The sequence below is a fragment of the Geotrypetes seraphini genome, chromosome 4 (genome assembly GCF_902459505.1).
Source record: "Geotrypetes seraphini chromosome 4, aGeoSer1.1, whole genome shotgun sequence".
Lineage (NCBI taxonomy): Eukaryota > Metazoa > Chordata > Amphibia > Gymnophiona > Dermophiidae > Geotrypetes > Geotrypetes seraphini.
Genome location: NC_047087.1, coordinates 241,046,749 through 241,070,136, shown reverse-complemented (window position 1 = coordinate 241,070,136; position 23,388 = coordinate 241,046,749). Strand labels below are relative to the sequence as shown.

Below are 23,388 nucleotides of genomic sequence, written 5' to 3'. Positions count from 1 at the left end.
ACGAACATGTGATTTCTGTTCTTGTTGCTGAATTCATACTCACTAATTCTAGATTAAAAGTTATACGGTTGTTTATAAGAATGAACAGTTTTTTTCTTTTGATGTTTTTGGTTGGAGGGTGTGTGAATGGTGCGTGAGTTCTCCTATGTCCATTTTTGTTCCCATTATAAAAAACACTGATAAGTTCCCAGAAAAAGCTACATTAAAATAAGAAGTGAAAACAAAGGCTCCTACAGATGAGAACATAAGAATAGCCTAACTGAGTCAGTCCAATGGTCCATCATGCCCTGTAGCCCATTCTCATGGTAGCCAATCCAGGTCACTAAATACCTGGTCAAAACCCAAAGAATAACAACATTCCATGCTACCGATCCAGGGCAAGCAGACGCTTCCCCCATGTCTTAATAACAGACTATGGACTTTTCCTCCAGGAATTTGTCCAAACCTTTTTAAAACCAGCAACGCTATCTGCTTTTACCATAACTTAAATCATTCCTTCCAAACAGAGACCTTGCTAGATGTCAAATACAGAAAGAACAAGGTACCGTAACTTCACAAGGACTTAGCTGTGCAGGAATACCTATACCTATATACCTATACCATATACCTAGTGCAAAAATGTGCAAAAGTCTGTTTTTTTCTTTCCATCACTACATAGCCTACGGTAATGCCACACAAGTAGCGCTGTTACAAATATATTCTGAAGGTCAATGCTAAGGTTAACAAAGTTTCCTTCCTTGGACCACAAGGAGATACTGACAAACCACTGAAAGAGATCCCAGGAACAACACCCAAAGACCCACTCAGTGTGTGAACCAGTTGAGTGGAGTGGACTAGGGTAACTGGGGGGTGGAAATGGACCCGGAGTTTTCTCAGCAGAATTTCCCAGACCACCTCTTCCTCTCAACACATTGACACGCTAGTGGGTTTATTTTATAGCTTTTTCACTCCCTTCGGTCTGCCTGTCCCCCCTTGAAGGTCTGCCTGTCCCCCTTGAAGTCCTGTCCCCCCCTTGAAGGTCTGCCTGTCCCCCTTGAAGTCCTGTCCCCCCTTGAAGGTCTGCCTGTCCCCCTTGAAGTCCTGTCCCCCCTTGAAGGTCTGCCTGTCCCCCTTGAAGTCCTGTCCCCCCTTGAAGTCCTGTCCCCCCGTGAAGGTGTGCCTGTCCCCCCTCGAAGGTCTGCATGTCCCCCTTGAAGTCCTGTCCCCCCTTGAAGGTCTGCCTGTCCCCCTTGAAGTCCTGTCCCCCCCTTGAAGTCCTGTCCCCCCTTGAAGGTCTGCCTGTCCCCTTTGAAGTCCTGTCCCCCCTTGAAGTCCTGTCCCCCCTTGAAGGTCTGTCCCCATCCTGAAAGCATGATGCCCCCCCCCCCCTGACGCCCGATTCATCACCCGGAAGGAGCGCTCGCTCTCCCACCCCGAAGGACCGCTTGCACCCCCACAGCCTCCCCCCCTCCCCCATGGAGAAGCTGTCTACCTTGTTTCCGGATGCCAGCGAGCCCAGCTGTGTCCTCTGCTGGCGGTCCCGCCCCTTCTCTGAGCCCTGCTGCGCTGCTTCCTCATCCGGCGGTCCCGCCCTTTCTCTGATGTCAGAGAAAGGGCGGGACCGCCTGAAGAGGAAGCAGTGCAGCACAGGGCTCTGAGAAGGGGCGGGACCGCCTGAAGAGGAAGCAGCGCAGCACAGGGCTCTGAGAAGGGGCAGGACCGCCGGCAGAGGAAGCAGCTGGGCTGGCATCCGGAAACAAGGTAGACAGCTTCTCCATGGGGGAGGGGGGGAGGCTGTGGGGGTGCAAGCGGTCCTTCAGGTGGGGTGCGAGCAGTCCTTCGGGGTGGGAGTGCGAGCACTCCTTCCGGGTGATGAATCGGGCGTCGGGGGGGGGGGAAACTATGTAAAAAAATTTTTGTACAACGCGCTCACGCGTATAACACGCAAGGGTATGCGCGGTACATAAAAACCACGTATAACGCGCGTGTTATATGCGAGAAAATACGGTAGTCCAGAGGAAGGCTACTAAAATGGTGCATGATCTTTATCATAAGATGTATGGGAACAGACTTAACGATCTCAATATGTATATTTTGGAGGAACGCCTGGAGAGGGGAAATATGATGGAGACGTTTAAATACCTAAGTGGCATAAATGCACGAATAGAGTTTCTTTCATTTGAAAGGAAGCTTTGGAATGTGAGGGCATAGGATGAAGTTAAGAGGTGATAGGCTCAGGAGTAATCTAAGGAAATAAAATCTTTTTTATAAAAAGGATGGTAGATGTGTGGAACAGTCTCAAGGAAGAAGTGGTGGAAACAGACTATGTCTGAATTCAAGAAGGTGTGGGATAAGGAGGGATGTGGGATCTCTTAGAGAGTGAAAAAGATAATGGTTACTGCAGATGGGCAGACTAGATGGGCCAAAAAAGCTGCAGTGTGTGTCAGATTAGATTAATCCAGTGTTTCTCAATTTAGTTCTCAGGATACATCCAGCTTGTAAGGTTACAAAAAAAGCACCAGCCCTTCGCTGTCACCAGCCTGAAACAGTGATGCGCTATGCCCACCGTACCATGAACTATCATACTTTATATTGCTATCATATAATGCTCTACCCTACCAAGCCACCTCCTGTGGTATAATATATAGCTTCCACTGTGCAAGATCCAACCATACTATCTATTATATTCTGTACTATGTCCGACCACACAATGTTTTTGTCATACAATGCTTTGCCACATTTTCTTATACTGTCACCTTTTCTCTCTCTCTCACTCTACTTTGTTCATACTATATTTGCCACACTATGTCTACCATGCTACCCCCACTACACAATCTTTGCCCTCCCAAGTCTACCAGGCTAGGCTCTACCATGTTACATATAAGAACATAAGAACATAAGAAGTTGCCTCCGCTGAGGCAGACCAGAGGTCCATCTCGCCCAGCGGTCCGCTCCCGCGGCGGCCCATCAGGCCCATTGCCTGAGCAATGGTCCCAGACTATCCCTATAACCTACCGCTACTCTTATCTGTACCCTTCAATTCTTTTATCCTCTAGGAACCTATCCAAACCTTCTTTGAAGCCTTGTAACGTGCTCCGGCCTATCACAGCCTCTGGGAGCGCGTTCCATGTGTCCACCACCCTCTGGGTGAAAAAGAACTTTCTGGCATTTGTTTTAAACCTGTCTCCTTTTAATTTTTACGAGTGCCCCCTTGTACTTGTGGTTCCCCGTAATCTGAAAAATCTGTCCCTGTCTACTTTTTCTATACCCTTCAGGATCTTGAAGGTTTCTATCATGTCTCCTCTAAGTCTCCGCTTTTCCAGGGAGAACAGCCCCAGCTTTTTCAGTCTGTCAGTATATGAGAGGTTTTCCATACCTCTTATCAGTTTAGTTGCTCTTCTCTGGACTCCCTCAAGTACCGCCATGTCCTTTTTGAGGTACGGCGACCAATATTGGACACAGTACTCCAGATGCGGTCGCACCATTGCACGATACAGTGGCAGGATGACCTCCTTTGTCCTGGTCGTGATACCCTTCTTAATGATACCCAACATTTTGTTTGCTTTTCTTGAGGCTGTGGCGCACTGTGCCGACGCCTTTAAAGACGTGTCCACCATCACTCCCAGGTCTCTTTCAAGGTTACTTACCCCTAGCAGTGATCCTCCCATTTTGTAGCTGAACATCGGGTTCTTTTTCCCTACATGCATGACCTTGCATTTCCCTACATTAAAGTTCATTTGCCATTTTTTGGCCCATTCTTCTAGCGTCGTTAGGTCCCTTTGCAGATCTTCGCAGTCTTCCATGGTTTCAACCCTGCGGTAGAGTTTGGTGTCATCCGCAAATTTAATAACTTCGCAATTTGTTCCCGCCTCCAGGTCATTAATAAATATATTGAACAGGAGCGGTCCCAGCACCGACCCCTGCGGAACTCCGCTCGTGAAACTGCCGTGTCATACTAGGTTAGCCATGCTTGTATACTGTGTGTACCATGCTCTGTTTATATATAATACTGTGGTTGCCATGCTATGCTTGTATATATTGTATGTCCCAAGGACTGGGTCAAGAACCACTAGACTAGAGAAATTCAGAAAAGACTACAGATAATCAAATTGTTTTCATTCCTGTCAGGATGGCATCATTCAAACATTTGATTTTGTTCTTTTAGAGCAGTACTCCTTAACCTTCTCCTGGAGGCTCATTTAGCCAATCAATTTTCACATTGAATATTCATGAAATATACAGCATACAAATCTCTCTCATACATATTCGCTGTGGTAATCATGAAAACCCAGTTGGCTTGGTGTGCTTCCAGCACTGGTTGAAGAGCACTGTTTTTGCAGGTGATTTTCCAAGCCTTTTTGTTGCTGTTGTTGCATTTGTACCACTGTTTTATCAAATTGCCTGAGATATAGAGTGACAGTTTTTGATATGGCATCTAAATCTCATCAAAAAATTCAGTAGCGAATATGACTGTTTTCAAAACAGGAAATTGTCTATCTTTTAGTATTGAAAATGGCAATTTCTTAGATGTGTTTGTGCACATTGTGCCAATTTTTTAAAACCATTTTTGAAAAACAAAGTCCAAAAGAAACAGCACAAAACAAGCCATTTGGATGTAGGAAGGGCCCGCATTTTTCATATACTGACCACATAGACATCCCAGAAGAGCAGTGGGATGTCCTAGGAGGCACATTAAAAATCCCAGGTACATGTCATACCATAACCCCCTTATATTTTATGGTGAGCCCTCCAAACCCCACCCAAAACCTACTAGACTTAATTGTACACTACATCGATAGCTCTTATCCCAGTAGGTGTCACCTATATTTCTTCTGCCAGAAATTCCCCAACCTGAAATGTCTGTTCAAATTAGATTGTAAGCTCTTTTGAGCAGGGACCATCTAATGAATGTTAAGTGTACAGCATTATGTATGCCTTTCAGCGCTATAGAAATGATAAATAATAATAGTATATGTAGGTACAGTAAGTAATGGGTAGGTTTTGGAAGACTTAAACATGTTCTACCACAAGTGTACAGTTAGGGATATGGGCCTGGGTCCACCGCACTGACCGCTACGCTACTCCAGGAACCCGTTTGCTGCTCTAATAGTACTGGCCATAACATCTGGTATATCCTATTTCATTCACATTTTTAGAGGATTGGGAGAGGGTCACGCTTTTTGGTTTAAGGATTTATTTATGCGGGACCCAAACACTGGATTTTTTTTTTCCCCATTGCCTCTCATATTGAAACCTTCCTACCCTATCTTCAAGAAACAGATTAAAAGCTGGTTCTTTCACCTGGTATTTCTCTCCCTGTCCCCTAAACATCCTGCTGACAATCTCAATGCTCCTTGAGCCATCTTTGCTTTCTGCACTACGTTTGCTTGAAACTTGTTCTCTGACTCTATTACTACCAAGGCCTCTTGAGGTCCAAAATTTGCAGTTTGCTGTGAACCGCTTTGCTGCTTCTACAAATCTGATTAGCAGTATATCAAGCCACTGTAAATGATAAATAAAATATCTGTAATGGTTCCATGTAGCGTTCATCGTACAAAGCAATATTTTAGAAAGGATGTGCATATCAGAATTGAGATATCCAAGTCAGGAGGTCTCAAACTTCACTAGTGTTTTAGAAGAGGATTGGCTGACTTAGAGCGTATTCTAGCATAAATATACACATAAATGGTTTGTGCTACCTTTGCCACCAGTCTAATTGGGTACAAGCCTGAATATTGGCCAGGGCAGGATTAACTTCTGGGGCCAGGATATTCAATGCCAGTGTCCAGACATGGTTCAGGATTGAATATCTGGGTGACATTCATCCCACAGCTTTTATCAACTTAAAAACTGCTAAACACCATGAGCTATCAGCCAGTTAAGTTATTAAGTTTAAGTTTATTATTAATTAATTAAGTTATTAAGTTAAGTTTAAGTTAAGTTTATTAAATTTGATAAATCGCTTATTTCATACTAAGCGAGTAACAAGTTAAATAAAAACGTTATACACAATCTTAAGAGTGGGTTAGGAATCACTAACAGACAATACAGACGAACTAAGGTACACAGGGAGGGAGCAAAGGTGGGTAAAAGTTACAAATTGCAGTTTCTCAAGAGAGAAGAAAACGAAAATCTAGTAGGGGTAAAACGTTAAATCTGCTCAGTCTAGTTTACACGCCTCAACGGCTGCTTTGCCACTAATCCAAAGTCCCTCATGACTTCCCGCTGATAACATAGATTGCCCCAGTGGAGGAGGAAGCTTATGGTCAACAGGGCTCAAAGTTGTCTTAAGCTAGGGTGATGCTCCCTAGTCTGGCACAGCAGCAAGACCCGTTCCCTTGAAAAATGCTGTTTTTGGAGCTCTGACTAATTGTCAGTTTGCTGGTAAGGGCTCCAAAGGAAAAACCCTCATCTTCCCTTTCCTTTTCACCATCCTCATAACATTTAAACAGAGTTAAAAAAAGAAAAGAAAATCTTTTAGATCTGTGAGAGCTCCAGCTTCAGTGTGTTACCTAGCCGCCTCCATCTTGGTCTCTCTGGCTGTCTATATTTTATTTTTAGATTTTCTTTTCTCAAAACTTCTATTTCTCCCAGCTCTGCATAGAACTAAGAAGGCTGAATAAAAGAATCTACAGAGCAAAGTTATTGAAATGTATGCAGACAAAATTGGATTTTTAGAACATGGTAATCTTGATAGTCTTACAATAAATATGAAATTATGGAATATTCTACCAGGAAAGAAAGAAGCTTTCAGAATGCAGTTTTATTAACTTTCTGAGTTCACTAGAATAAATGTAGTATTGTTGAATTATCCAACCAATCATAATTTCCACTTTTGACTAATATTTTGTAGATTTTGTTTCTATGTGAAGAGTTACAGTTTGACATTTAAAACAGTATGTTGAAAGGAATCGATAATAATATGATAATGGATTCATTATTAGTTAAATGAACTAATCTCTATTTATTTTACAAACTATCAATCAGTTCATGGAACACTAATCAGAATTCTCTATGAATCATCAATGTAACTAGTTTGATAAAAATATAACTTGAATAAGACAGAATGTGTTTGAGTTATCTAATTACCCTCTCATTTGTCCACGTAAGGGGAGGTTAAAAGTGTAATAAATCAAACCCAATAACTCTGTGCCTATTACGGATTCATTTCATTTCAAACCTCAACTGGTACTATATATGTGATTGCTTCTAAATTAGAACATACACATTTCCTTTTTGTGACGTGTACAGACTAGAGCTTTTTGTTCCTTATTCCTTTTTATCTTCTCCTCTAATTTTCTAATTCTTTCTGTAGTGCTACATGACCTTGAAGCAGTTTCAGATTTGTCTGCATTTTTGATTGCACCAGAAATCATCAAAAGCGTATAACTGGCGTGGATGAGAATGGCTAAGTGACCTGCATCTGAAGAGACGTGTGCCCCTCATTCTGCATTCTGCTTGAAGTGTGGCTACAAATCTCTTCTAGTTCAATGCATTTCAGAAAGTACTGCATGACATCCCTCAGTTTCATCTGAAATTATCACTCAAATTAGGAAAGCATTTCAAGATTTAATGGTGCCTGATGATGCAGATGCAAGATATATTCTAGGAATGAAAGATTAGGTTTCTTACCTCTGCTAATCTTCCTTCTTGTAAATCTCCTCTGGAGGCTGAACTGGTGGGATCTTGTATCCTTTGTAGCTTCGACTGTAGGGCTAATAAAACTTGTTCCCTCCCCTTTAGGCTATCTGCCTGGGAGCTTCCTGTCATGCTCAGTTAGTAGTAAATATACAATAAAAGAGCATAAGACACTTTTACTACCCAGTAGTCAAACAACAAAATTTAGTGTCATACTTAATGTCAAGAGTACCAGAGCCTAAAATTTTATCAATATTTATTAAATGGACCTCAAAAGCCACAGGATTGCTCCCAAAACTACTAAGACTTGACAAAGGGAGAGCGGACCAGTGATAACCCGTAAGTCTCCCTTTTTCAAGTCTTGGTACTTTAGGGAACAATACCCTGTGGATTTTGAGGTCCATTTAATAAATATTGATAAAATTTTAGGCTCTGGTACTCATGACATTAAGTATGACACTAATTTTGTTGTTTATCTACCAGTTAGTAGTAAAGCCAGGTAGATCTAGCACAAACAGGAAACAGAAGAGAAAGAGAGGGGACGGGAACTTCCGCTTCCAGTCAATTCTGCTCATGAGTACATCACACAAGGAACCCCAACTGTAAGCAAACTATAAATTTGAACATTTATAAAGTATAGAAGATAGTAAAGTTACCTAACGTAGGCACATCCTGAAGATCAGATGGGGCACCACCCAGGAACCCCTCCAACCCTGAAACCTTACATAAGGTCACGCATGTAAATTTTAGTGAGGCTGGTCAAAGACAGTAATCCATCTTACCAGTTATTGAACAGGCAACCTGCAAATCGGACAAAACAGATAGGTGAGAGTTCAGCCTCCAGAAGGAAGATTAGCAGAGGTAAGAAACCTAATCTTTCATTCTTGAACAATCCCTCTGGAGGCTGAACTCGTGGGACATATCAAAGCAGTTCCAATTCTCAGGGGAGCCCGATGAGCTCGCCGCCAGAATGGAAGCGCCAAAGGCCGCATCTCCCCTAGCTGCCATATCAAGCCGTTAAACCTGGTAAAGGTATGAAGCAAAGCCCATGTGGCCGCCCTATAAATCTCCTCAGGTGGAACCGCATGAGATTCAGCCCACGAGGAGGCCATTCTTCTCGTAAAGAGAGCCTTCACCCCAAGGAGAGGCTTCTTCCCCACCACATAGGCCATGGAAATGGCTGCACGTAACCAAGCGAGATGGTAGCCTTGGAAGCAGGCCAACACTGGCTCGGGGCCTGCAAGAACAAAGAGATGGTCCAACAGGCAGAAATCATTAGTGGCTTCCAGATATCTCAAAAGGAGACGCCGCACATCCAGAGACCACAAAACATGGTCCTTAGACTTGGAACCTAAAGGAACAAAGGCTGGCAGCCAAACTTCCTGGTTGACATGAAAAGAGGAAACCACTTTTGGAAGAAAGGAAGGCACAGTCCTTAAAATCACCGCAGACTCCATGATGCAAAGAAAAGGATCTCTGCACAACAGAGCCTGAAGCTCCAACATTCTCCATGCCGAGCCTGAAGCTCCAACATTCTCCATGCCGAAGTGACCACCACCAGAAAAACGGTCTTAACGGTAAGATCTTTCAGAAAGATCCCATCCAGGGGTTCATAGGGCAGACAAGTCAGGAAGCGTAGAACCAAATTCAGGTTCCATGTTAGGCAATTCAGTCACAAGGGAGGCTGCAACCTCCCTGCCCACTGAAGAATCGGACATCTGGGTGAGACGCCAGAGAACTCCTGAATAAAGAGGGACTTAAACAAGAAAGTCCTGCAATCTGGATACAGAGAGAAGAGACCGCCATACCCTTCCTGAGGCCAGCCTGCAGGAAGTCCAGAACATGAGCCACTGATGGTACCAAAGGGTCTACCTGAACCCCCGCACACCAAGCCTGAAAGCACTTCCAGGCTTTTGCGTACGCCGATACAGTTGATTTCCGCTTGCTCTGAAGGAGCAAGGCGATAACCGCAGAGGAATAACCCCTGTCCATCAAGGCCTCTCGCTCAAGTGCCAGGCTGTAAGACCAAAGCAGTCTGGATCTTGAAGTGCAATCGGGCCCTGCATGAGCAACCTCCAATGTCAAGAAGACGCAGGCCCTTCTCCGAGCTCAACCTCACAAGGTCTGCATACCAAGGTCTTCTGGGCTAGTCTGAAGCTACAAGGATCACTGGACCCCTGTGAGAGGATACATGGCACAGCACACACCCCATCATGGGCCATGGGGGAAAGACATACAGAAGTTCCCCTTCGGGCCAAGGTTGAACCAGAGCATCGAGTCCTTCGAGTCCTGACCTCCTGTTGGTGGCTGAAGAACCTGTCCGCCTTCCTGTTCTTTGCAGATCGAAGGTGGGATGACCCCAGCGGTGCACTATGGCCTCGAACGCCAGCCCAGACAGGGACCATTCTCCCTGATTTAGAGTCTGATGATTGGAAAGTCAACCTGAACATTGTATACGCCGGCTGCATGAGCCACGGACAAAGCCAACAGATGACGCTCCGCCCAAGCAAAGATCATCCGAGTCTCCAAGCCCAGCAGGTGACCTCGTGCCCCCTTGATGGTTGATATAGGCAACAGCCATCACATTGTCCAAGAATACATGGACGGCCTTCCAGTGGGGACTCCCTTGAAATCTCAGCAGAGCTAACTGGATCGCTTGCAGCTCCAGTCGATTGATCAATCATCTGCTCTCCCTCGCCAACCAGCGGCCCTGGACAAGGACAGACATGCAAACTGCTCCCCAGCCATAGAGACTCATTTCCGTAGTCAGGGTCACCCAGTCCAAGACCCACAGAGGGAGTCCTTTGTTCAGAGTGACAACCACCATAGCATACTGCTGTGCACCGCTGCCAATCAAGGCAGCTTCACCCTCAGCGCATCACTCTGGGGATTTTACCGCATCAGAAGGGATAACTGAAGAGGACATAGGCGAGCTCTTGCCCACGGAATCACATCTATGGTCGCCACCATGAGACCCAACAACTGCAGATACTGCCAGGCTGTCGGTGCTAGAACCGCTAACATGTCCCGAATCGTACTCCTGAGTTTGAATTTTCTGGATTTTGGAAGAAACACCTGTTCATTCCCATTTGGAAACAGATTCCTAGGTACTCCAAGTCCTGCATCGCTTCAAGGCAACTCTTCTTCACATTGATCATCCATCCGAGACTTTCCAGCAAAGACACCACTTGGCGAACCACCAAGCAGCCCTGCACCTTCAAGGGAGCTCTGATTAGCTAGTCATCGAGGTACGGATGTACGAGCAAACCCAGTGATCGCAGATGGGCAGCCACCACCACCATGATTTTAGTGAAAAATCTGGGCGCCGACGCCAAACCGAAAGGTAGCGCCTCCTGAGAACATGACACCTAAGGATCCTCCGATGATCCAGAAATATCGGGATGTGGAGGTATACTTCCGTGAGATCCAAGGAAGCCAAAAAACTTCCCGGGCGCCACTGCTGCCATTACAAAACACATCATTTCCATCCAGAATGTGGAACTCTCAGGAATGTGTTTACTGCTTTCAGATTCAGAATCGGTCTGCAATCTTTGGAGTTTTTTTCTTTGGCACGATGAAGTAAATCAAGTATCTCCTGGAGCCCAAGTCTTCCCTTGGGACTGACTCAGTGTCTGCCAGATCCAGTAACTGGCGAACCATAGTGTGCACCTTGCTGGCCTTGTTCGGATTTCCCTCGTGAGAGGAGAGGAAGTCCGCTGGTGGCCGGAAGAACTGCAGTCGAAGGCCCTCCCTGAGTACCTCTAGGACCCACTGGTCCAAGGTTATCTTTAGTCATTCCAGAAGGAAGGCTGAAAGCCGCCCCCCAAACCAGGAGGGGGCTTCGCCAGAGACTTGGCGTCATAATTTTCTCTTGGGAGGGACAGGAGGTCGGGAGTTGGAAAACAGTTGGCACGCTGCAACTCCAAAGCAAGGTCTGCAGGATGCTCAGAAATGCTGTCCTGCTGTGCCGCGGGGGGAGGGGGGGTGTCTGGCTTACTGTGAGGTTTGCCAGAAGGGACAAAAATTTGGCCATGCCATCCCTCTGGTCGGGCGAGGTCTAGAGCCAGAAAGCACCTTAGGCTTACGGTGCTGCACACTGGCCATTAGTTCATTCAAACTCTGGCCAAACAAGAGTGAACCTTTAAAAGACAACTTGCTCAGCGTAGCCTTAGATGAAGAATCACCCGACAACTGGTGAATCCATAACATTCCCTTGCAGAAACTAAATAAGCTCCCAGCTTAACAAAACTTTCAAGATATCATAGAGTGCATCTGTCAAATAATTCACCCCAGAAACCAGGAAGTCGAGGTTTCGAAGGACAACTTCCTCAGGATCATGACGGAGTTTGGTATGACATGCCCGGGCCACAAAGAAAGTGGCCGCCGCAGCTCACACTCCCGCTGCAGCAGAATCAAAAAGACACTTTATGACAAAATCCACTCTTCTGTCCTGTACATCCTTCAGGACAACCCCTCTATCTGAGGGCAAAGAGGTACGTTTAGTGACCTGAGCTACCGCAGAATCCACCTTCGTCGGGACTAAGTGCTTGGAAAATTCCGATGCCATGGGATACAACTTAGCCATGGCCCTAGTGCACTTCAGGGGACCCTCTGGGGCCTCCCAAACCTCCAAGAGCATTTCTGCCAAATCCGTGTGGTCTGGAAATGCAGCAGAAAGCAGGGGATTCTAGGAACACTCTGCCTGAACCAGTGAGTCTGAATCAAGTTTCAATGTCTTCAAGGACTCGGAGATAAGATCAGGGAGGCGGATGGATTTAAAGAGCCTGCGCACCGCCTGATCCTCTCCCAGATCGTGGAAATTAGTGTTCTGGCAATCCCCTAGATCAGTGTTTTTCCACTGCTGTTCCGCGGCACACTAGTGTGCCGCGAGATGTTGCCTGGTGTGCCGTATGGTGCAGACACTGATTAGGCCTCAGGCCGGGTCCTGCACGCGCTCCCATGAGACTCCCCCGGTCCCCGCTGCTGTTCAGTTTCGATCTTCTGCTCTGATGCAACCGGAAACAGGAAGTTGCAGCAGAGCAGAAGATTGAAAACTGAGCAGCCGCGCATGCGCGGCTCTTTGGGAAAGCGTGCATGTCGCCGAAAAACAAAACCTACAAACTAAGGTGAGGCGAACGGAGAGAGCTGGCTAAACAGTAGGATCGATTGGGCAGGCGAGTGGTGGCTGCGGGGACCGTGCGATCGCTCGTGTTCCCGGCTCAAATTGGAAGGAGAGAGTGAAAGGGAAAAGGATTCTGGGCCAAGGGGATGAAGACGGAAAGAAAAACCCACAGCAGGAAAGAAAGGGAAGGACAGGCAGGTGAGCCAGATGCTAGAAGCAGGAGGGGGGGGGAAGAAAGAGGGAAAAAACTAGATGGGGTTGAAAAGAAGAGACACACTGGTATGGAAGAGGAAGATAGGGGAAATCTGGGCACATGAAGGTAACAGAAAGAGGGGAAATTATGTGCATGGGGCATAGTGACAGAGACATAAAGGGGACATGCCATGGGGATGGTATATGGACACGGGGGGGGCAATGACAGATACATAGGGGAGATATTAGAAATGGAGAAAATAGGAGCACAGAAGCGAGATGGTTTGTGGGGATGGGACAGGGACCGAGCTCGCAGGCTCCAGTGGCTTGCACAAATTACATTGTAACATGCCATGAAAATAAGAGGGAGGAAGGTAGATAGATAAGCCACGTGAGAGGAGCTGAAGGGTAGTAGAAAGGAACAGATGGTAAAGGAGGGAGGGAAGGGTGGTGGTGGAAAGGAATAGGACAGACATTGAAGGAGGGTGGAGAGGAACAGACCCCGAAGGGAAATGTGGAAGACAGAGTGGGAAGAAGACAGATGCCAGACTATGGGGGAGCGGAGGGAAGAAGATGGGTGCTAGACCAATTGGGGCGGGGGGGGGTTAAGGGAGAGGCACAGTAACAGCAAATGGAAGACGTAGAGAGAAGACACACAGTGGATGGAAGGAATTGAATGAGAAGATGTGGAAAGCAGAAACCAGACAACAAAGGTAGAAAAAAAAATTATATTTATTTATTTATTTTTTGCTTTAGGATAAAATAGTATATTAGTTGTGTTGATAAAAATTTATAAACAAAGCCCTGCCAGCTGAACATCTCTTTCTCTAGTTCAGCAGCAGGAACTTTGATTTATAAGAAAGGAATAAGCTAAATATTACAGTACTAAGGCTTATATGGATGCAGCGGGGACGGTGACGGGGCGGTGAATGGGATGGCAGTGGCGGTGACGGGGCGGTGAAAGGGATGGCGGTGACGGTGACGGGGCGGTGAAGGGAACGGCTGTTGACGAAGAGCTACGTGTGTGTCTTTCTTCGATTCCAGCCAGAATATCAGCTTTGTGTTCAGCCAAACAGGCCCAGGTTTCGCACTGAATAAAGTATTTTATAATTTTTCACTATTCTGTTTACTTAATATTTCATAATAAAGTAATTATAAAATACTTTCTTTGTGTTTATTTGATTCCTATTCAAGAGAATTACTTTATATATAGTCAATATAGGCACAGAGTTAAATTTTTTAACATTTTCTAATGGTGGTGTGCCTCGTGATTTTTTTCATGAAACAAGTGTGCCTTTGCCCAAAAAAGGTTGAAAAACACTGCCCTAGATCCACTAAGCTAGCTACATCAGTGGACCCTGCTGAACAGCCATGCGACAGCAACGGCATAGAAATTGATGCAGGCACCAAGGCAACAGTGGGGAGCTGCCACTGGCTTTCAGGTGGACCAGCAAGGGAGCAAATGGGCATGCTGGAGTCCAAAGGCTGAACAGACTGCCGCATCAGAGTCTGAGAGGGAGAGACAAGCATAGCCCTTTTTCACATGAAAGTGTGATCCATCATATCCACAAATTCCGGTGGAAAATAGTCACCAGTGGCAAGAGCTGAACTGCGGGACTCAGATTTGGAATATTTAGAAGACTTATGAAACTTTTCCTCGGAACTGTGCTTGTGTTTCGCGGAAGCACCCTCCTCACTCAATTTTGGTGTCCTGGATGCTGAAATCGCATCTCCAGTGGAATTGGAGAAAAGCAGGGCCTCTCAGGAGGAGGATAATATGGAATCCACGTCCCTCGTGGGCCGCAGCGCACCTTGATACTCGGTTGTGAATCTGCCAGCCATCCACTGCATTTATGACATGAATCCATGTCATCCTGTCCTGAGGTGGCCATCTGTGAAGTTTGGAGCAAAAACGAAGCTTCTAAGTCCAAAAAAAAAACTTTTGAAAACTTTAAAGAAAATCCAAGATGGCCACTGTGGGTACCGATTTTGCCCTAAAACTGCCCGGGGAAAAACACAGGGAACTGCAAAAAAAAAATGGCTATTTTATGATTTTACAGGTGAGGGGGACCAGGGCATGCAGGGAAACCACCCAAAACCCCGATTTCAGCACCCCCCAAAATCGCCAAAACTCTGTGACTCACAGACACCACAGAGACATGTGCTGCAATGAAAGTCTATGGCAGCCTGCAATACACAGTACAAGTAAGGAGATCAGTACCTCAGGAGCTGATGAAACTGGATTTTTCAGGTCTTCTGACTGTCTCACCTTCCCTGTCACCACAGATCATGACCACCAGGACCCCTCAGGAAAATTAGGGAAGGCACGCGGTCCGGTTCCGATCCCGGTGTACCTCCACGGAACTGCAGCAGCTCGCTCTCTACCCCTTTGTGGACAAACCAGGGGAGAGATGGCTCCAGATCCAGGAGACCCGATCCAATCTGCAGGCTGTCTAGAGGGCTTACTGCAGTTTACGCTTACAGAGCACCCACCAGAAGCAGACAAAATGTAAAATGTCTACGATCTCCCACTGAAGGATCACTCCCACAGAGTTGATCCACAGCCTGTGGGGAAACCTGCAAAACAAATCAAATAAAGACTAGGAATTGAAAACAAATCACAAGCAGAAGAGACTGATTTCACCCAAGCAGCGAGGCTGCAGGAAGAAACTGAGCATGACAGGAAGCTCCCAGGCAAATAGCCTAAAGGGAAGGGAACAAGTTTTATTAGCTCTACAGCCGAGGCTACAAAGGATACAAGATCCCATGAGTACAGCTTCCAGAGGGATTGTACAAGAATTTATGAGTACAGTGTTCCCCCGGTTATTCACAGTCAGCGGTTCGCAGTCCCGGTCATTCGTGGTATTTCCGACCACGAACCGCCGACAAGAGGGCAGCAGGAGAGGCAGAAGAGAGCAGCCGGAGCACCACGAGTGCAAGAAATTACTCGCAGTACGCTCCGACCGCCTCTTCCTGCAGGAAGAAGCAGTCGGAGCGTACCACGAGTGATTTCCTGCACTCGTAGCGCTCCGGCTGCTCTCCTGCTGCCCTCTTCAGGCTCCCCCATGAAAAACTGTATTCGCGGTTTTTCGAGATTTGCGGGGGTTCCTGGAACGGAACCCCTGTGAATCTCGGGGGAGCACTGTACTAACAAATAGCAAAAATGAGTAGTGAAAACAGGGCTACATCTTTGTATAAAACATCTGAGCTGAAAGCATAAAAAGTATAAAAGGTGTGTCTCCTTTCTCCTAAACAGCCATCTAAACAATGTGAATTTTCCAAGTAAAGGAGCTTTCTGTAACGGGACAACATGAGACAGTGTTGATGACAAACAGATGGAGTTGGGCATGTTTTCAAACCTGTTCATAGCAATCTGTGTCACTGCAAAATGAGATGAACTATGGTTCTGAATATTTAGTATACATTACAGGTTAAAATATCTCCATGTCTTGAAATGGCTTCCACCTGTTTTACCTTTAAATGCTGAATTGTGGCAGATGAAATATGGTGGTTTTCTCTACTGGGTAATTTTACTTGACATAGTAAACTTGTAATACACTGATAAGTTCCCAGAAAAAAAATACATTAAAATAAGAAGTGAAAACAAAAGCCCCTACAGATGAGAACATAACATAAGAATAGCCTAACTGGGTCAGACCAATGGTCCATCATGCCCAGTAGCCCATTCTCATGGTAACCAATCCAGGTCACTAGTACCTGGTCAAAACCCAAAGAGTAGCAACATTCCATTCCACTGATCCAGGGCAAGCAGACACTTCCCCCATGTCTTAATAACAGACTATGGACTTTTCCTCCAAGAATTTATCCAAACCTTTCTTAAAATCAGCAATGCTATCTGCTTTTGCTATAATTTCTGGCCACTTCATTTTTAAGCTTAGATCTTTCCTTCCAAACAGAGACCTTGCTAGATGTCAAATACAGAAAGAACAAGGTAACTTCACAAGGACTTAGCTGTGCAGGAAATGTGAATCTCCTCATACACCCACCATATAGTGCAAAAATGTGCAAAGGTCTGGTTTTTTCTTTCGATCACTACATAGCCTAATGCCACACAAGCAGCGCTGTTACAAACATATTCTGAAGGTCAATGCTAAGGTTAACAAAGTTTCCTTCCTTGGACCAGAAGGAGATACTGACAAACCACTGGAAGAGATCCCAAAACAACTACCCAGGCACAACACCCAAAGACCCACTCAGTGTGTGAACCAGTTGAGTGGAGTGGACTAACTAGGGGGTGGAAATGGGCCCGGAGTTTGCTCAGCAGAATTTCCCAGACCACCTCTTCCTCTCAACACATTGACACGCTGCTGCCACCACCTCCACCACCCTTAGGAACACCTCACCGGGTAGGCCAGCAATGCTTATAAACTTTATAAAACATATTATTATATTTTTTTATAAAGCACATATTTTAACTGAACTCTCTGACATCCTCAGCCTTGCCATTCACAAAAATAGAAGGAAGAAAAGTTCCCGTTTCCTGCTGTCTCATGTCCCCGGCCTAAACAATATTGTTAATTGATAGTTTCTCTGTATTATTTTCTATATGGATTTTGTACATCGCCTAGCAATTTTAATAGGCGATTCATTAAACGAATAAATAAACTTGAAACTTGAAACTTCTGCAGACCCTTCAAAAGTCTGACCAAATCCTCATTTCACTTGCATTATAAAGTACTGAGGATGCCATCTCTCTCCAATCCCAGGTCCTAAAGTCTAAGACAGTAGAGCAAACTAGTGCTGCCCGATTCAATAAAAAAATATTTTTTTTTCGATTCGATTCAGCCTATTGAATTGGTTTTTCGATTCAACTTTCCTGCCCAATTGGGTGTTTGTTTTTTTTCAAACATCCTGGTGGGTTTATTTTATAGCTTTTTCACCCCCCTTTGGCTTCTCCTAACCACACTGGCGCTGTGGTGTAAATAAAATAAAGAAACAAAAAGGACTTTTCCTCTCTGTTAAAACCTAGCTCACGTTTGCGATCTAACACCAGCTCTGGCAGGATACACATTTCAAATCTGACATATTGTAATCACAAAACAGAAAATAAAATTAGTTTTTCTACCTTTTATTGTCTGGTTATTTTTCAAATCTTGTTGGTCCAAGGCTCTGGTTGTCTTCTGATAACTTGCTTGCCAGGGTCTCTTTCTTCCTTCTTTCTGCATGCTAACCATCTATCTGCCATCTCTGTCCTCCCCGTTTCCCTTCCCTCCCCAGGAGGTCTGGCATCTATCCTTTTTTCGTCTCCCTTCACAGATCCATCTTTTCTTAACTACCCTTTCATCCAGCATCTCTCCCTCCTTCCCCACCACCCCAGGGTCCACCATCTCTCCCTTTCTTTTCCCAACTACCCTCCTATCCAGTATCTCAATCCCCCCCTCCACACCATCCCTTGTGTCCAACTTCTCTTCCTTTCTGTTCCTTCCCTCTCTAAAAACCATGGTCCATCATCTCTCTCCCTCTTCTCTATTTTCAGACCCATTATTTCTTCACACCCAAAGTCCGGCATATGTGCGTCTCTTTGAACCCCCCCATTCCCTCCGTGTATTTCTACACCAGGGCCCCCCTCCCTGAAGGCCTGTCCCCCCCTTAGGGGTCTGCATCCCACCCCTGAAGGCCTGCACTCCCCCCCAAAGGCCTGCACCCCCCCCCCCTCTGAAGGCCTGCACTCCTCTTGAAGGCCTGCACCTCCCCTTGAAGTCCTGCCTGCCTGATCCCCTTGAAGGCCTATCCCCCCCCTTGAAGGCCTGTCCCCCCCTTGAAGGCCTGCCTGTCCCCCCCCCCACTTTGAAGGCCTGTCCCTCCCTTGAAAGCCTGCCTGCCTGTCTCCCCTTTGAAGGCCTGCTTGTCCCCCCACCCTTGAAGGCTCGCCTACCTGTCTGTCACCCCCCCCCCTCCCCCTTGAAGGCTTGCCTGCCTGCCCGCCCCACCCCGAAGGATCGCTCACCCCCCTGGCCTCCCTGCACCACCTATGAAGCAGCCCGCAGTGGGATCGTGATGTTAGCGATCCCTGCGCTGCTTCAGATCTACTTCCTCCGCCGCGGTCCCGCCCCTCCTCTGACGTCAGAGGAGGGGTGGGACCGTGGCGCAGGAAGCAGTGCCGAAGCAGCTCAGGGATCGCTGACATCGCGATCCTGCTGCGGGCTGCTTCATAGGTGGTGCAGGGAGGCCGGGGGGAAAGCGGTCCTTCGGGGGTGGGGGGACTGAACGGCAAGGCCGGGAGCACCCCCTCAGGGCTTGCACCCGGGGCGGCCTTCCCCCCCCTTAGTACGCTACTGGTGATACCTAATGCTATGCTGAGGGATAGGATATGGTTTAGAGTAGGATAACTCAGCCTTCACCTCCTCCTAGGACTACTTTGTTTCTCTTCGCATTCTCCTCCCAACCTACCACATTGACACCTGTATAGTCCAATTGTTTACATTGGCTCCTGTATAGTCCTATTGTTTATAGCAGGGGTGCCCACACTTTATGGGCTTGCGAGCTACTTTTATAATGACTAAGTCAAAATGATCTACCAACAATAAAATTAAAAAAAAACACAAAGCACACTGAAAGGCAGAGAAAATGTTAATTATTCATATTCCGGGTTTTTTCAAAGAGGTCACGGCAGATGACTCTATGCAATGTTACCTCAATAACAAAATACAAAAATAGACAAATACACCCCCTCCCTTTTTACTAAACCAGAATAGTAGGTTTTAGCACAGGGAGTTACGCTGAATGCCTCATGCTGCTCTCAATGCTCATAGGCTCCCTGCGCAAAAAAACGCTATTGCCGTTTAGTAAAAGGGAGTCATAGTGCAAAATATAGACAGCAGATATAAATTCTCAAAACCGACACATTTTGATCACTAAATTGAAAATAAAATCATTTTTCCTACCTTTGCTGTTTGGTGATTTCATGAATCTCTGGTTGCACTTTCTTCTTCTGACTGTGCATCCAATCTTTCTTCCTTTCTTTCAGCCTCCTGTATGTTTCCTCTCCTCCAAACCTCATTCTCTCCCCCAACTTTTTCTTTCTGTCTCCCTGTTCCCCCTTCTTTCTGTCTCCCTGTCTGCCCCCTTTCTTTCTTTCTCCGTGCCCTCCCCCAAGCCACTCGGTTTGCTGCCACCGCCATCGGGGAACAGCCCCCAAGCCACCGCCGTCCCAAGCTTTCCCTGCAGAAGCCTTGCGCTGACCAGCATTCCGCTCCCTGACGTCAATTCTGACGTAGGAGAGGAAGTTCCGGGCCAACAAGGCATTTCTCCTCATTCCATCCAGCCTGAGCCCCATCTTTCCTTGATCCAGCATTTCCCTTCTGTGTCTGTCAGAATTACCATTCCACCTATTTTCCAGCATCACCCTTCTTTGTGTCCGTCTCACCTATATCCCTATCTCACCACTTTTTCAGAATCTTAATTTGTCTCTGTCCTTGTCTTTACCCCATGTTCACCATTTGCCCTTTCAATGTCTTTATCTCTCCCCCCCCACACTTTTTCAGCATTACTTCTATGTCTCTATTTCACCTCCTCTTCATGTCCCCTCTGTATCTCTATCCTTATTCAGTAGGTCCTGCTTACTCTTTCTCTTCTTTGTGTCACTATCTCCATTTTCAGCTTTCCCCCCCTTTTCCTTTGTTAATGCACCCTGTAGCCAGAATCTTTCCACCCTCCCTCCACTCCGGCCCAGCCCAGTATGAAATATTTCCTTTTGTTTCCCTCCCCTCTCTCTTTCTCTCTCTCTTCTGCTCCCTCACCCACGAGACCTGCATCTGGCCCTCTCCCTTCTACCTGCACCTGGCAAAATCCCCCTGCTCTGCGGCTCTCTTAAATAACTCGTCAGCAGCGGTGATCAAGACAAGCTGCCGACATCGAGGCCTTCCCTCTACGAGTCCCGCCTTTGTGGAAAAAGGAAGTTGAAACAAGTAGGACTCGCAGAGGGTAGGCCCCGACGTCAGAAGCTTGTGTCGATCGCTGCTGCTGAGTTGCGGAAGAGAGCCGCGGAGCAGGGGGTGTGGCAGGAAGCAGGTAGAAGGGAGAGGGCTGCTGGAAGAGGTAGAAGTTCCAGAGTATGACACCGACCCGGGCCAGGATGATTTCTTTATCAGGCTGTTGCTGCTGCTGCCACCGCCACGCCACCCCCCCCCCCCCCGAAATGACAAAAACAGCCTAATGCCCGGCGTCGGCGTCTTTGACGTCGGGGAGAGGAAGGCTGATAGGCCCGGTAGATCGAGACGGCAACACGAGTCTATCACAGAGCCCGGGATGGGCTCTGCGATCGACTCGCGTTGCCTTCCTGAGCTACTGGTCGATTGCGATCGACGCGTTGGGCACCCCTGGTTTATAGGGTGTCTGGGTTGGAAAAAGGGACATTTAAATTGAGATATCTTCTCTCTTTTTTTTTTAACAGATTTTACAAAGAGCTCACTAAGGACAAAGCATTTGTAAAATATGTTTAAGGCTTAGACAATAAAATATATATATATGGTGCAAGTAAAATAGGAACAAGAATAGCCTTGCTGGGTTAGACCAATTGACCATCAAGCCCAGTAGCCCGTTCTTATGGTGGCCAATCCGGTTCACAGTCATTCGCACACGGGACAAAGCTGCGCCAATATTTGAGCCCAGACAATTGAGCGCAAGACTCCAGCGCGGCGTCAGAAAAGTTAATTTTAAAGAGCTCCGATGAGGGGTGTGGGGGGAACCCCTCATCGGAGCTCTTTACTTTGCTTAATACTGTTCACGCTGCTGTTGGGAGGGCGTTAGGGGGGTTGGAACCCCCCATTATAGAGGAAACAACTTTTTCCTGGGTTTTTTTTGTGTTTTTTTTTAAGGAAAATTAAGTTTTCTCTATAATGCGGGGGGATGCGTCCCCCCCCCCAACAGCAGCACAAACAGTATTAAGTAAAGTAAAGAGCTCCGAAGAGGGGTTCCCCCCACACCCCTCATCGGAGCTCTTTAAAATTAACTTTTCTAGCGGCGCGCTGGAATCTTGCGCGCAATTGTCTATGCCGAAATGTCAGCGCTGCTTTGTTCGGTGCGCTTTTGTCCCATCACCGGCCAATCCAGGTCACTAATACCTGGCCAAACCCCAAGGAGAAGCAATATTCCATGCTACCAATCCAGGGCAAGCAGTGGCTTCCCTCATGTCTTTCTCAATAACATGATGCAGGCAAGAATTTATTGTACCAAAGTTAAAATGCAGTAATAAAAAACCTTTTTACCAACCAAGAGACCCAACACGGTCCGTGTTTCGGACAACACGCCTTCGTCAGGGGTCCTAATGAATAAAAATACAATACTGAAATGTTCAATATTAAGAGAACTAAATAACTAATAAAGAATAAAATGAAATAAAATAAAATAAAATGAGAGTGGTGTTGCCATGCCATGCTTGAAGGAGTGTGATAATAGAATATCAACAGGATGGATGATATTTGTTAAGGGATCACAGTGCAAAACAAACTGACACAAAATGGAAAATGGAAAAAACCCATAAAAATATATAAAGAGAACAACATGCAGTGAATCAAAAGTTAATAAAAAAAAGGGGGGGAGACAAAAATAAATAACAAGAAACAAAAGAAGTGAAAACAAAAGAAGTGCATCATGTTCTCTTTATATATTTTTATGGTTTTTTTCCATTTTCCATTTTGTGTCAGTTTGTTTTGCACTGTGATCCCTTAACAAATATCATCCATCCTGTTGATATTCTATTATCACACTCCTTCAGGCATGGCATGGCAACACCACTCTCATTTTATTTTATTTTATTTCATTTTATTCTTTATTAGTTATTTAGTTCTCTTAATATTGAACATTTCAGTATTGTATTTTTATTCATTAGGACCCCTGACGAAGGCGTGTTGTCCGAAACACGGACCGTGTTGGGTCTCTTGGTTGGTAAAAAGATTTTTTATTACTGCATTTTAACTTTGGTACAATAAATTCTTGCCTGCATCGTGTACATTGTCTGCAGTTTTTGTTTGGTTTTTCTGCAGATTTGGTTGGATTTCTTTTTTTGTTGCTCTTTTCTCAATAACATATTATGGCATTTTCCTCCAGGAACTTGTCTAAACCTTTCTTAAAACCAGCTATACTATCTGCGCTTACCACAACCTCTGGCAATGCGTTCCAGAGCTTAACTATTCTCTGAGTGAAAAATTTATTCCTCCTATTGGTTTTAAAAGTATTTCCCTGTAACTTCATTGAGTGTCCCCTAGTCTTTGTAATTTTTGACGGAGTGAAAAATCGATCCACTTGTACCTGTTCTACCCTACTCTACTCTGCTGCCACTAGTGCATTTATGTTTCATTTGAGGATGCTAGTTTTCCTCTATAGTAGCCTGTTTATTTCTTAGATCCTTTATCATGTTATCGCTGGGTTTTAAACAGTGTTATAATTTGAGTCTCCTGTCATTCATATAAACTGCTAAAGGATCAGCTTACTGATAT

At 45.8% G+C, this 23,388-nt stretch overlaps 2 protein-coding genes across 11 annotated transcripts in view; one reads left to right on the top strand and one right to left on the bottom strand.

Moving 5' to 3' along the window:
* The window catches only part of CTNNA3 (catenin alpha 3), a 1,751,094-nt gene that overhangs the window by 1,021,862 nt on the left and 705,844 nt on the right, over positions 1–23,388 (bottom strand). The gene's annotated exons all lie outside the window — the stretch shown is intronic.
* The window catches only part of LRRTM3 (leucine rich repeat transmembrane neuronal 3), a 307,499-nt gene that overhangs the window by 159,877 nt on the left and 124,234 nt on the right, over positions 1–23,388 (top strand). The window lies entirely within an intron of this gene.